The sequence below is a fragment of the Myodes glareolus genome, chromosome 3 (genome assembly GCF_982192425.1).
Source record: "Myodes glareolus chromosome 3, mMyoGla1.1, whole genome shotgun sequence".
NCBI lineage: Eukaryota > Metazoa > Chordata > Mammalia > Rodentia > Cricetidae > Myodes > Myodes glareolus.
Genome location: NC_142028.1, coordinates 2,939,493 through 2,952,689, shown reverse-complemented (window position 1 = coordinate 2,952,689; position 13,197 = coordinate 2,939,493). Strand labels below are relative to the sequence as shown.

At 39.4% G+C, this 13,197-nt stretch overlaps 1 protein-coding gene and 1 pseudogene across 6 annotated transcripts in view; both read left to right on the top strand.

Moving 5' to 3' along the window:
- The window catches only part of Bicd1 (BICD cargo adaptor 1), a 148,794-nt gene that overhangs the window by 12,865 nt on the left and 122,732 nt on the right, over positions 1 to 13,197 (top strand). The gene's annotated exons all lie outside the window — the stretch shown is intronic.
- LOC125399270 (ubiquitin-conjugating enzyme E2 variant 1 pseudogene) lies at positions 11,569 to 12,874 on the top strand (annotated as a pseudogene).

The following is a 13,197-nucleotide window of genomic DNA, read 5'->3' as shown; positions in this document are numbered from 1 at the left end:
ACATTATTTCTTGTCTTTGGAAAGTTGAGTTAAAAAATTACTTGATCCTGTGAAAGAGCAGTCTATACCCTGAACTGCTTCAGCCTCCCTGGAGAGCTGATTTTTGACAGAGGAACCAAAGTAACAAAAGAGTAGGCAATAAATAATTTTGTACAGGGATTTGTGATAAAAACAAAGGAAAGCAGGATTATAGAACAATAAATCTAGTAGAAGCTAGTAGAGGAGGTAAAACTAGAAATGAGAGCCAGTCAAAACTTTCTTGAGGAATGACATTTAAGATGAGTCCGAGGTGATGAGAATTAATAAGCCAGAAAGAAATTGTCCTGGACTGAAAGTACCAGCAAATGTAGAAATCATTAGGTGGGAACAAACTTTGTATTTGTGAACATAACACAGCTTTATTAGCATTTGAGATGCAATGTAGCAATATTTTGTTTGTTATCTAACAAATAAAGCTTGCCTGAAGGTCAAAGAAGCAGAGCAGCCAACAATTAGAGAGTTCTTACCTCTACGGATGCTCAGACTGAATAGGCAAGATCCTGTTTCTACGAATCCTTAGACTGAATGCTCAGATTGAATGCCCAGACTGCATCTGAGCTCCTGTCTCTTCCTGCCTTATATTTCTCTCTCCATCCAGTCATATCACTCCTGTCTCCAACTCCGTAGTGCTGGGATCACCTTTGTGTGAGCTCTGTTTCTCTTTTAGACAGATTCAATTTTGTGTAGTCCAGAGGGTCCTAGAACTCAGAGATCCATCTGTCTCTGTCTCCTGAGTGCTGGGATTAAAGGTGTGAGCCACCACTCTCTGGCCTCTATGGCTTACTAGTGACTTAGCTCTGCACTCTGATCCTGATCTTTATTTGTTAGGTCATAAACAAAATATCACTAAAATGCAATGATTCTGTATAGTATAGAATTGAACTGTGTATTTTGATTCTCTGTGGGATGGTTATGTATCCCAATTTTGATACTTTGTTTTTAAAAGGAATTTAAAAATGAGTCTTCCAAAACACATAACTAGAAAGGGTTCCTCAATATGATAGAAAAATAAGCGTCCACCGAACAAGACTGTACCTATCAACATTTCATCATGAATAGAAAAGTTCATAAGCAAGCCCCCATCCATGTCTCAGGAGTTATAGGCAGTTAATGGGTACTGAGGCAGGGGAAGTCATATTCCTCAGTGGTGTAGTCACTGATAAATTGCCCTTGTTTAAGTAGATAGTTTCCTACCTATGTGCATGTAGGCAGTGCATTCAAACACATACACATATACCACATGAAAGTAGGAAAGTAAGGAGACTTGCTGGGAAGAAGGCTTTTGATGGGAGGGGAAATAAAAGAGGATAATGGGAGGAGACTATGATCCATACTATCATCCATCCATCTATCTATCTATATCTATCTATCTATCTATCTATCTATCTACCTACCTACCTACCTACCTACCTACCTATCTATCTTGTGAAAGAATGAGTTTAAAAGAGCATCATTATATAGTTGTAGTATTCTCTCATGAAATTTATTGACTACCTTTCATGAAATACTTTGAGTGTGAAACAATAGTTTTGTTCCTATTACAAAGCCCAAATGTTGTTGTTTTTCTTTCTATAAAGTCAAACAAACTAACCAGGCATATTCATTTAACATTCTCTGAAAATAGTCCCATCCTGATACTAAAGTAGATGTCAAAATTTTTTTAAGACAAAAGGTTATTATTTATAGAATGTAATGGGTACACTCTAGATTAGGAATATGCAGACTAGAACATAAATATATCCCGAAGCTAGAGTTAAAGTAAAATATGAGACTAATAGAAACAACACATTAAAGTTGGGTGTGGAGGTATGTGCCTTTAATTCCAGCAGAGGTAGGTGGAGCTCAGTGAGTTCAAAGACAACCTGGCTTACCTACCGAGTTCCAGGACAGCAAGGGCTAGGTAGAGAGACCTTGTCTCAGAAACAAACAGACAAAATAATAAGACAAAACAGCAACAAGAATTAAAGAATACTTTACTCTTTCTTTCCTGTGGAAAGATTTTAATGACTTGCTTGCATTGCTAGATCCTGTGGTAATCTTTGGAGGTTAAGGAAAGTCTGGGTAAGAACTTGATGTGATACTGGTTTTTATTAGCAGAAACATTGACTATTAATGTCTTATAAATGTTGGCTTATTGCTTCTGGAATATTATGTTCTGGTGTCCTCATCCTGGGACCAAAGGGTTGTGGATTTAAGGATAGGGGACTGAATATGAAGAAGAGCCATCCATAGAGACTTAAAAGCAAGAGTGAGTTAGAAGCTACATGATCAGAGCCTTCCATGTTGACTCATTGTAACATTGAGATAGAAGCCAAATGCTACCTGTTAGAGAGTGAAGGAAGTGAGTCAGAAACTTGATAGATTTTGGGAAAGATGATGTGTAAATTACTTTCAGCACTATGACTGTCATTAAGTGCGTTTATTTCCTTTATAACTTAGAATAAATTTTTGATAACAACATGTGCATCAATTTTATAGTTTGCTGGTAAACTTCACAAGTGAAGTATCACAGTAATAAATGGCCGCTCCAGCAAGCTTCAAATCACAGACTGCAGATTGATGTCACAGGGCCAGAATAGTGATTGAGAAACACATGATTTGAATTAGGAAGTTCACATTCAGTGCTGCGTAGGAAGTATATTGTTACCATTCTAGTTGCTGCAACAAAAGTAACTTGAAGAAGTATGTGTTTTGTTTTTAGGCTCATAGTTTGAGGGAACACAGTCCTTGGTGATAGGAAAAGTAAAGAGGTAAGGCCTTAGCCAAAGTTGGTCACTCCAACGTCGCAAATGAGACTCTGGGTGATTGTCCAAGTAACCAGTTGTCTCTGTCACTTACTGCATATTTTGGAAGCTGCTTGATTGTACTTCCTGCCTACTCAAATAATATTATCTGCCTTCTCAGGCCTTCGATGGGGTTGAAGACTAGATAGTTGTAGTTACTTTCCTCTTATGACTTAGCCAAGACAGTTCTAATACAAGACTTAGGATCCTTAGGATAGAATAATTATTGAAACATTTAGCGTATGTTTCTTGCTTGATATTGTTTATGTTGGTTGTAATTCTAATTTTTATACTTGATATCTGTTCTTATTGCATATAGTTTTGTATTGGGTTTGGAACTCTCTTATTTAGACAAAAGCGAGAGGTGATGGGGAACCTCCTTCAGCCAATGGCTTTTGAGAAGCTGGACCACGTTGGGTGTGACCTTGGGTACCAAAAACATGTGGGCTTGCCCACACACCCCCCGCCTCCGCCACCTGGATGCTGGATTCCATTCCTGTTCTCTGTTGTGATCTGTGAGCTCCCCTTTAAATAAAGAACCCCTTATTATACCCTATTTGGAACTAGTGTGGGATTATTTTATTCGTGTTCCCCCATCTGGTGTGTTCTCTTTCAGAGGTGGGAGTGTGAGGATGTTGGTCACATTGCATCTGCAGTCAGGAAGCAGAGAAAGATGTGCTGGTGCTCAGCTCACTTTCTCTTTTTTCTTCTTTTTATTACAGTCAGATTCCCCAGCCCATGGCATGGTGTTGCCCACGTATTCAGGGTGGACATACCCTCTTCAGTTAGTTAAACCTCTTTGGAAACTTCACAGACATGCCCAGAGATGTGTCTCCTAGGGTACTACAAATCCAGTCAAGTTGACATGAATATTAAACATTATAGGAGGTGACCCTCTGTGGTCTCCTTGGAGCCCAAAGCAATTGTAATGTTCCACTATTCTGTGATTACTCAGTTTTATGTGTTTTCGTATCCTATTCAACTTTGAATTATTAAGTATGAGCATAACATCCTGATTAATAATAAATTGCTAAATGAAGAGAGAAAAGGGAGATGTTTAGGCATTTCTTGTCTTCTCTTTTCACAGGTCCTCCGTCTCCTTATATGACCTTTCTAGAAGGACATCTGTCTATACCACTTTGGGCTAGGCCTGATCATTTTTTAAGAAATAAGGACTCACTATGTAGCTCTGGCTGTCCTGGAACTCACTATGTAGGACTGGCTGGTCTTGGACTCACAGAGGTCTGTTTGCTTCTGTCCCCCAAGTGTTGGGATTTGTTGAGTGAGTTTTCTGTTCTGCCCCATTCCCACAGTCGTTAAGTCCCAAAGAAATCACACAGAGGTTCTAAACTGATTGGCCCATTGGCTCAGGCTTCTTCTTAAGTCTTATAACTTATATAGCCCGTTATTAGCCCATTATTCTTATCTGTGTTAGCCACATGACTCAATACCTTATTCAACAGAGAAGTCACATCTTGCTTCATCTGTGGTCAGGTCAGGACTGCAGAAAAAGCTTCCTTCTTCCCAGAATACTATTGTTCTCATTGACCCACTACTCCTTCCTGTCTGGTTGTCACGCCTATATTTCCTGCCTGGATACTGACCAATCAGTGTTTATTTAAAATATAATCAACAGACAGAATATAGACATTTGTCCCACACCATTGGAATTAAGGGAATACACCACTACAGTTTGAAAGTAGGTATTTTATTATTTACATTATGTGGATGGAAAAAACTAAAGCACAGATAGATCATGTAATTTGACTAGTTAAGGAGAAACCCCAAATTTGAGTCAAGCAATGTAAGTTCAAAACTTGGTGTTTTTATTTTTTCTTGAGACAAACTTTCACTGTGTAGCCTTCCCTGGCTTGTCCTGGAACTTGTTATGTAGATCAAGTCAGAGAGATCTGTCAGTTTCTTTTCATGAGGAAAATAAAAACATCATTAACAACAATAATTCATTCAGGGGTAGGGTGGGATGAGGGCGAGCCAGGGAATCAGAGAGAAGTGGGGTGGGGTGACTTGCTGGTTTTTAAAGAGAGAATTGTATAGCTGTGGAAAGGAGGGAGTGGGATCTAGAACTGTCTGAAAGTTTAGGACAGAAGGGAGGAGATTTGTTGGTGATTTGATATGCATTACAGGTATATGTTAGTGGGGACCAAATGGACCTTTGCTTTGTATTATAGGTATATTCTAATAGAGAACCATATTCCTCATTTGAGTAGCTGGCTGTAGGGAGAGATAAAAGGGATGGCTTTACCTGGGTTTCTGAGGAGTGTTTCATGAAGGTTTTTATCTCTCAGCTAGCAATACATTTGTTTAACCTGTCAATTCATCCTGAGTTGACTCCAGACTGTCATTTTGGGCCATAGTCAGTGAATGGCACTGTCCTTTTTTGGGAGGGGTGAGTGGGTGGGTTGGGAACGAACAAAATTATGTGTACGTGTGTGTTTCCTGTGTACATGTGTAAGGGTGAACATGGAAGTCAGAAGTATTAGAGCTTCTAGAACTAGAATTACAAGGGGTTGTGAACAAGTTGCGTGGATTTGATTCCATGTTGGTTCCAGTCGTAGGAGAGCACTCTAAGTAGTTTTAACTTCTGAGCCTACGTCCAGCCTTCATTTTCTTTAAATTGTTTTGCAAGATGGAATTTCCAATATTACTTAATAACTATATCATCACTTGTAATTTGGGATCCTAATTGTCCATTTGTGCTGTGGTCCATGTGGTTGCTACAGTAACTGCTTTAAAAAGATACTTTGTTGGTGTATCAGATTGTCCCGCACTACCGTCTTGCCAGCAAGAACGACGCGGGGCACTTAGGATCCTTTTGCAGCAAAGCTTTAATGCGTCTTGAGAGGGAGAGCATAAGCTTACATGGCGGAGACCCAGAATGAGGGAACCCGTCCCTTATAAAGGAAAGAGTCCTCGCTTCGGACGTGTCACTCTTGGATTGGTCCACTGCCCATCAACCCAGATGATACCTCGGAAGTAGGCAGGGACGCAACAGTAGAAAGTTACCAAGCACATGCGCTGGGATTAAAGGCGTGTGCTACAACACCTTGAACTCACAGAGATCTGCCTGTCTCTGCCTCCCAGGCATTGGGACCAAAGGCGTGTACTACCACACCTTGAGGTCACAGAGGTCAATCTGCCTCTGCCTCCCAGGCAGCGGGACTAAAGGCGTGTACCACCACACTTTGAAGTCACAGAGGTCAATCTCTACCTTTGTCCCTTGAAGCAATGGAGAATGTGGTTGCGGCCCTCCACATCAGATTTCTATGTATTATTCCTGTGTCTAATGTGAGTTTGCTTTTTTGTTTATTTGTTACTGTCTCTGAGTATTTTCAAGGCAGTGGTTTTGTTTATTTCAAAACACCATAACACGTTGAAAAATACTACAACAGTTCTTCAATCATCTTAGTTCCTGCTTCCAGCCTAGATGACAAGCTAGCTTAAACCTTTCTCTTGTCCCTTGTTCAGTCAAGGCTCAGTAAATACTTGGTGATTGGCTCTCCCCTTAAGGATAACTTTCACAGTAGCATGTGATGCCATGGAGCTTATAAAAATACTGGTACCAAAACACTTCTTGGGATGTGTCTATTTTCAGACTTCGCTGGAAGGTGTCATACTGCAGGAGAAACTGCGGAGCCATCTGTGCCTGTATCTAGTCTGCGGCCCTGAGTACCGCCATGGAGATTCCCTTGCTGTGCTGTAATTAAGTCAGCCACAGAAGTCCCTGTATTGAAGGCGGCCTCTTCCTGCAGGATAGTGTTGCTGTCTTTGTATTATAGGTCATGTTATTGTGGCCTGGGTCATTATTTTCTTGCATGGGTCTGGATTTAACAGACTGATCCTCTGGGCTTCCAGGAAGTATCGTGTTTCCTTGAAAATAAGTAGAGGAGGAATTCTTTCTTGAGATTGTGAAAATATCTCAGACAAAAGGTTTTCCTTTTCTCATGTTCAAAACAATGCTAACACTTACAAGTACACTTCAAATGAGTGGCTTGTTTTCCCAACTTCCTTTGCTCTGACAAAGATGGATTTTGTTTCCATAGCAGAGAAACTATAAGTGAAAGATGTGTTTCAGAATACATCTTGTGCTTGTTTAGGTGGCACTTGTGCTAACGTCAGAATGAGTCTTTCTTCCTATAGAAGTCTGTTATTACTTCTAGAATGTATAAGAAGCAGCATGGGATTAGAAATGTAAATTAAGGGACTGGGGAGATGACTCAGTGGTTAAGAGCACTGGGTGCACTTCCAGGGCACCCAGGTTTAATTCCTAGCATCTACAAGCAGCTCACAACTGCCTATAATTCTGTCTCAGGGTTTCCATATCTTTTGGCCTCTGTGGTCACTAGGCATGCATATGATGCACAGACAAACCTGCCGGCAAAACATTCATACACATAAGATAAAAAGAAAGATAAACTAAGAAAAATGCTTGAATTTAGTTGTAGTATTCAATATTGTTGATCTGTATACAGAATATAGAAATCTATTATCTTTTAATTCAAAATGTCTTTTTGATTCAGAAGATAAAACATAGTATATCATAACTTTTAAATATGCCTAGTAAGTGAAAGGTCCTATGTTCATTCCCAGTACTGGAAAACGTGTTGTAGTATGAGAAGTTTTTTTTTCCCTAAGTAAACTATTGAGTAATGTTTACAATAATGAGTATATCTGCAAACAAAAAACAAAATGTTGAGTATTACTTTCAGGGTTAGGGTGAGAGTGAATAAGATGTTAGGCATATTTTCTCATTCTCCTAGTGTGCGTGTTAGTTAAGTGTGTGCAGTTTGGGGATTTAGAGAAGCAGAAGTTAAGACATTAGTAACTGCACCAGTCACTTGATGTATGCCAGAGGAAATAAAATGCTTTTAAGTTTGTGATTACAAACAGTCTTTCCACATAATTGAAATCATCCTCAGAACATGCATATTTCCTTAACAGAGAGGAAAACATCCTGGAGAATGTTACACTGAATATCTTAAAAATTTCTAGACGCCTTTCAAACTCAGTTATCTGCTAACCTTTCAGTTCAGAACCCTTTCTTTTGCCTTTCCCTCTTTACTGTGGCTGAGTAGTTACTTTTGGCTTCCTTCCTGTTAACATAAGGTGCTCCATCTGCCAGTTATCACGGAGGTTTAAAATGGAAACCAGACTAGTTTAACTACTGCTGTATGCCCACTTAATAAAATACCAGCTTAAAATGAAGAAAATAAAATTATTTAAGACTTTATTATTTAGCTTATTCACAATTTATTTTTACTTTAATGTCTGATCTTGAATAATACTGGGTTTTATTATTAAATTAAAGTATGAAAATGTGGCAAAAATGAAATCTTGTAATTTGAATGCCTGTGAAAAGTTCGACTGAAAGGCAGCTGCCCTGATTGTGCTTTCTGAATTGTACTTTCCTCTGTAACCTGCATAGATTAGTTTTCTTCCCTCTTTTATTCACCCTTGTAAATTTCAAATGCCAGGATTTTTGTCTTGATTTTTTTTCCTAGAGCCTAGCAACGTAAGTATCAACACATGCCTATTGACTTTATGAACTAAGTATAATTTGGTACATCTATACACTTCATCAGTGTTTTACGGTTTGTAGTTCAGAAAGAATGGAAATTCCACAAAGTTTATCCTAAGATATTAAGTAGCTAGTGTAATGTGAGGGCATAAAGCCTAATTTTTTATTATGTGAGAACAACAATGACAATATAGAAAAAGTCAAATCAAAATGAATTAACTTAAAATGAGGATTAACATTGACTAATAAGTAGGAAAAAAAGCGCTGACAAGGACAATTTATTAAAATATATACACATAAAATATTATTGGTAAAAACAACAGGTAACTAATGTTCACATTAAAATGTTTTATTGTTGTTTGTGTCATGGTTTTCTTTTTTTGTTTGAAAGGACTCATTATAATAATAGCCTTCATTTTATGTCTGATTTCTAACCATATTAGATAATTTTTTTTCAGTTTTTTAGAAAGGTACTTTGTTACTGAACTTGAAGGAATTGTACTATAGACAATCTTTCTTTCTTTTTTCTTCCACTGTTAACTTTTTCAACTGCTAGCATATATTTTAGGGACTTTGAATGTTACTGGAGTTATTTTGAAGTCTTTATAAAATCATGCTCGTAGGACAGCAGCCAGTGCACATTCCATTTTCATTGGCCTTGCTGTGTGCATCTAATACTCCATGAATCTATGGAGATATGATTGTACAGGCTTCAAATAGCTTTCTCTCTTAAACCATTTTCCTTTGTCCTGTTTTATTTTTCACAGCACTAACTACTTCCAAATTAAAGTTTTATTTTTTCCATTTTCTGCCTTTTTTTAATCCTTTTTCCAGAATATCTAGACTTATATGTCTGTGTAATGTTTCTAACAAACATCTGATATACCATCCATACAGAAAAAAGTACAAAAAAATGAATTCACAATTCCTCAAATTATATGAAACTACCATCTATGAGAGGAAAGAAAAGTAATGGGTATCTCAGAATCATGCTTTGTGCTTTATCCATTTTAGCTCCTTGGCAGTTACTATACATACTTTTATCATAATAATTTTTCTTAATAGTCTTTTTATCCATAGCTTAATTTTTAATATTTATTTTTAAGTTTTAAATAGTAAACTAATATTCTATATTTTTTTCATGACTAACTTGTTTTTTTTTGTTTTTTGTTTTTTGGTGAGATATTCCTGGTTGTCACATATAGTAATAGTAACTTCATTTTGTTATTACATAATATATTGTTCTATCATACCACAATTAATCCTTTATTTGGTTGATGGAGATTTCTATTGTTTCCATTATAGAGTTGTGAATAGTGGTGCTATGGACATTTTGTATATGTGATCTGGTTGGCATACGTGTTCATGAGTTTCTGTGAATACAATCACTATGTATAAAATATGCTTGCTCTAAAAAATTCTTGCTTGATATCTGTTTTGTTATATGTAATTTTACTATGTTAAAGTTAAAACCTTCCTTTTTATTTAGACAGAAAAGGGAAAGTGATGTAGGATTCCCCTCTGTATGCTGTGAATACTATTGATTAATAAAGAATCTGTCTTGGGTCTGGCAAGGCAGAATAGAGGTAGGCGGGGAAAACTAATCTGAATGCTGGGAGAAAGAAGGCAGAGTCAGAGAGATGCCATCTAGCCACCATCGGGAACAGGCAAACCGGATCCTTGCCAGTAAACCATAGCCATGTGGCAAAACACAGATTAATAGAAATGGGTTAAATTAAGAAGTAAGAGCTAGCCAATAAGAAGCTAGAGCTAATAGGACAAGCAATGTTTTGATTAATACAGTTTCTGTGTGATTATTTTGGGAGTCTGGGTGACCAGCAAGGAACGAACAGCCTTATACAACAGCTCTCAACCTTTTTCTAGATTCCAAAGTGATTGTATTTGTCTGCTTTCCATTACTCTAACAAATATTTGAGGTAATCAACTTTAAGAGGAGAAAAGGTTTAATTTGGCTTGTGACTTTAAAGGTTTCTATCTAAGACCATTATCTTCATTGCTTTGTGTCTATAAGGACACTTCATGGATGGAGTATATAGCAGAGCAGAACTGCTCAATGTACAGACAGGAAGCAAAAGAGAGGGAAGCAGAAAGACTCCAGTCTCACTGTCCCAATGATGGTGTGACCCCAGTGGCCTGAAGTCTCTTCACTAGGCCGCACTTCCTGATAACTTGTGTTAAGTTGACAGAAAACAATAATAGCAATAGCAAAAACCTAGCCAGCTCAGTTAGTTACAGAGATTGGTAATAAATGGCTATCAAGGGGACTAAAGATATCCTAAAATAATTTTTGCTGTATATCTTTAATATTTCCACTGACCAAAATTATGACTTTCTAACCATTTAGTCAGTCTCTAAAATTCAGCACAGGTGTGGCTATTTAAAAAAGAGAACTCCAGTTTACCTTTTTTTTTAGTGTTGACACAATCCTTTAAAATATTTAATGAGTACATTCATTTATATGTGTTTTTGATCAAATATAATACCTTCCTGTTCCCTCCCCTTGAACTTTTCTTCTCATCCCTGCATCAGAACATCAGTTTATATATTCATTTTTCTCTTGTTCTTTTATTTCTTAATTATACCAACAAGTTAACAATTACTTGTCAGGCTTAATAATGAGCTTTACATTTTTCTTGTACATTACTAATAATAACTGTTTGTTAGGGGAGGCTGTTTGTTCATTTCCCACCACCCTTACCCAAAATAATTATATAGAAATCTATATTAATTGCAATACTGTTTGGCCAATAGCTTAAGTGTATTTCTAGCTAGGTCTTATATCCTAAACTAACCCATCTCCATTAATCTGTTCATCACCATGAGGTCGTGGCTGCCTACTCTCTCTCTCTATATATATTTCTTCCAGCCTGGCTATATTCTGTTTAGCCATTGGCTGAAAGCAGCTTCTTTATTAACCAATGGTAATAAAACATATTCACAACTACATCACCTTCCACATCAACTGTTACATAATGAATCTTATAAACTGACCAACAATACCTCATATTCATAATGGTTTCCAAATTCTCAATGTGGGAACGCAAAGTGGAAGGTGTTACCATGAACTCAAATACAGATCACAGAAAAAAATATTTGAGAGAAATATGTGTGTGTGTGTGTGTGTGTGTGTGTGTGTGTATCAAATTAGAGTCTTCATTCATGCTATACAAACACAGTCTCAGAGGGGCCGGCCTTCGAGCGACAGCGACACAAGATGGCAGCCACCACAGGCTCGGGAGTAAAAGTCCCTCGAAATTTCCAACTATTGGAAGAGCTGGAAGATGGCCAGAAAGGAGTAGGCAACGGCACAGTTAGCTGGGGTCTAGACGACGAAGACATGGCACTTATGCCCAAGAACAATTTATGAAAACCAAATATACAGCCTTAAAATAGAATGTGGGCCTAAATACCCAGAAGCACCTCCATCTGTAAGATTTGTAACAAAAGTCAATACGAGCGATGTGAGCAGTTCAAATGGCGTGGTGGACCCAAGGCCACAGCAGTGCTGGCAAAGTGGCAGAATCCCCACAGCATCAAAGTCATCCTGCAGGAGCTTCGACGCTTGATGATGTCAAAAGAGAACATGAAGCTGCCACAGCCGCCAGAAGGGCAGTGTTACAGCAATTAGTCACCAAGGCCCAGGCCTCCCCTCCCCAATGCAACCTAAGTCTTCATTTTCCACAGTAGTGGATTTTCTAGATTCATCTTGTAGACCTCAAAGTCCTGGAGAGGAAGCTCCACTGAGACTTCATCCTGAGACGCTGTTCTGATACTAATTTCTGTCCATCCAAAATACCTGAGTTGTGCTGTGTAACATCTTCTGTCGAGTGTAACCGCTGGCTGCCTAGTTGAACTTCTGGGATCAAGAAGATGTGTTGAAATCAGTTTCCTTTGGGAGCGGTGGGCACAGCTAACGCAACTGTGAACAGACACGTCACACAATCACCTGCTGCTGACACATGGCCTGGGTTTACCTTTGCCCACCCCGCCCTCCTGCCACAGCTGTGTGGTGGCCCTTAGACTAGATGGGAAGGCTTCAGGTAGCAGCCGTGGGACTACTGCTGGGCTTGGGGTGCTTTGGCTGTACTCCTGCTTCCTTAAGTCTTAAGTGATGCCCCGTCCAAGCCATCGTCTCCCCCATTCCTCCACTCCCGCCCTTGGCCAAAGCTTAGATTGTAACTCTCCCCTCCCTCTGAAATTGGCCGTGGGTGAGGAACTCAGGGCTTCCCGTCTCCCCAGCTTTATCAAGGGGTGCTGCTTTCCCCCTCCTCAACTCCCTTGTTGCCATCACCACCCAACACTTGCTGTGGCCAGAAGCCATCAGATGAGGTTGGAAGAGCCTGGCCTCCCTCACTTAGCTCTGGACCACACATTCACTTGCCATCAGCCTGGGAAGGGGGTGCTGGGTCCCCAGCCCTGCTGCCACCATCAGCCGGTGCACTTTGAGCTCAGGTCTCGAGGTGAACAGAGCAGTCATGAGGCGACAAAACCTGCCAGCGCTCAGGGTCCTTGGGGATTCCGCCTAGAGAAAGGCCATGTGGAGAGTCCTAAGTGCACAGGGTTCTGTGTCGGTTCCTTTTCTCGTAATCGCTTTGCTTTTACAAACTGAAGAGGTTTGGACAGGGCTCCCTGGCCACCCATCAGGTCTGATGTGGAGCCTGACAGCTGGAACAGAGGCCCTGACCCTGTGGACTCAGGTTTTAGTGTTGCTGCTCCTTAGACCCTCGGCAGGGACCTGGAGGAGCTCTGTGTCACGAGTTTTCTGTGGGCCTGGCCTCCTGGCTCGTTGCCATGTTCCCCACTCTGTTCAAGACCACT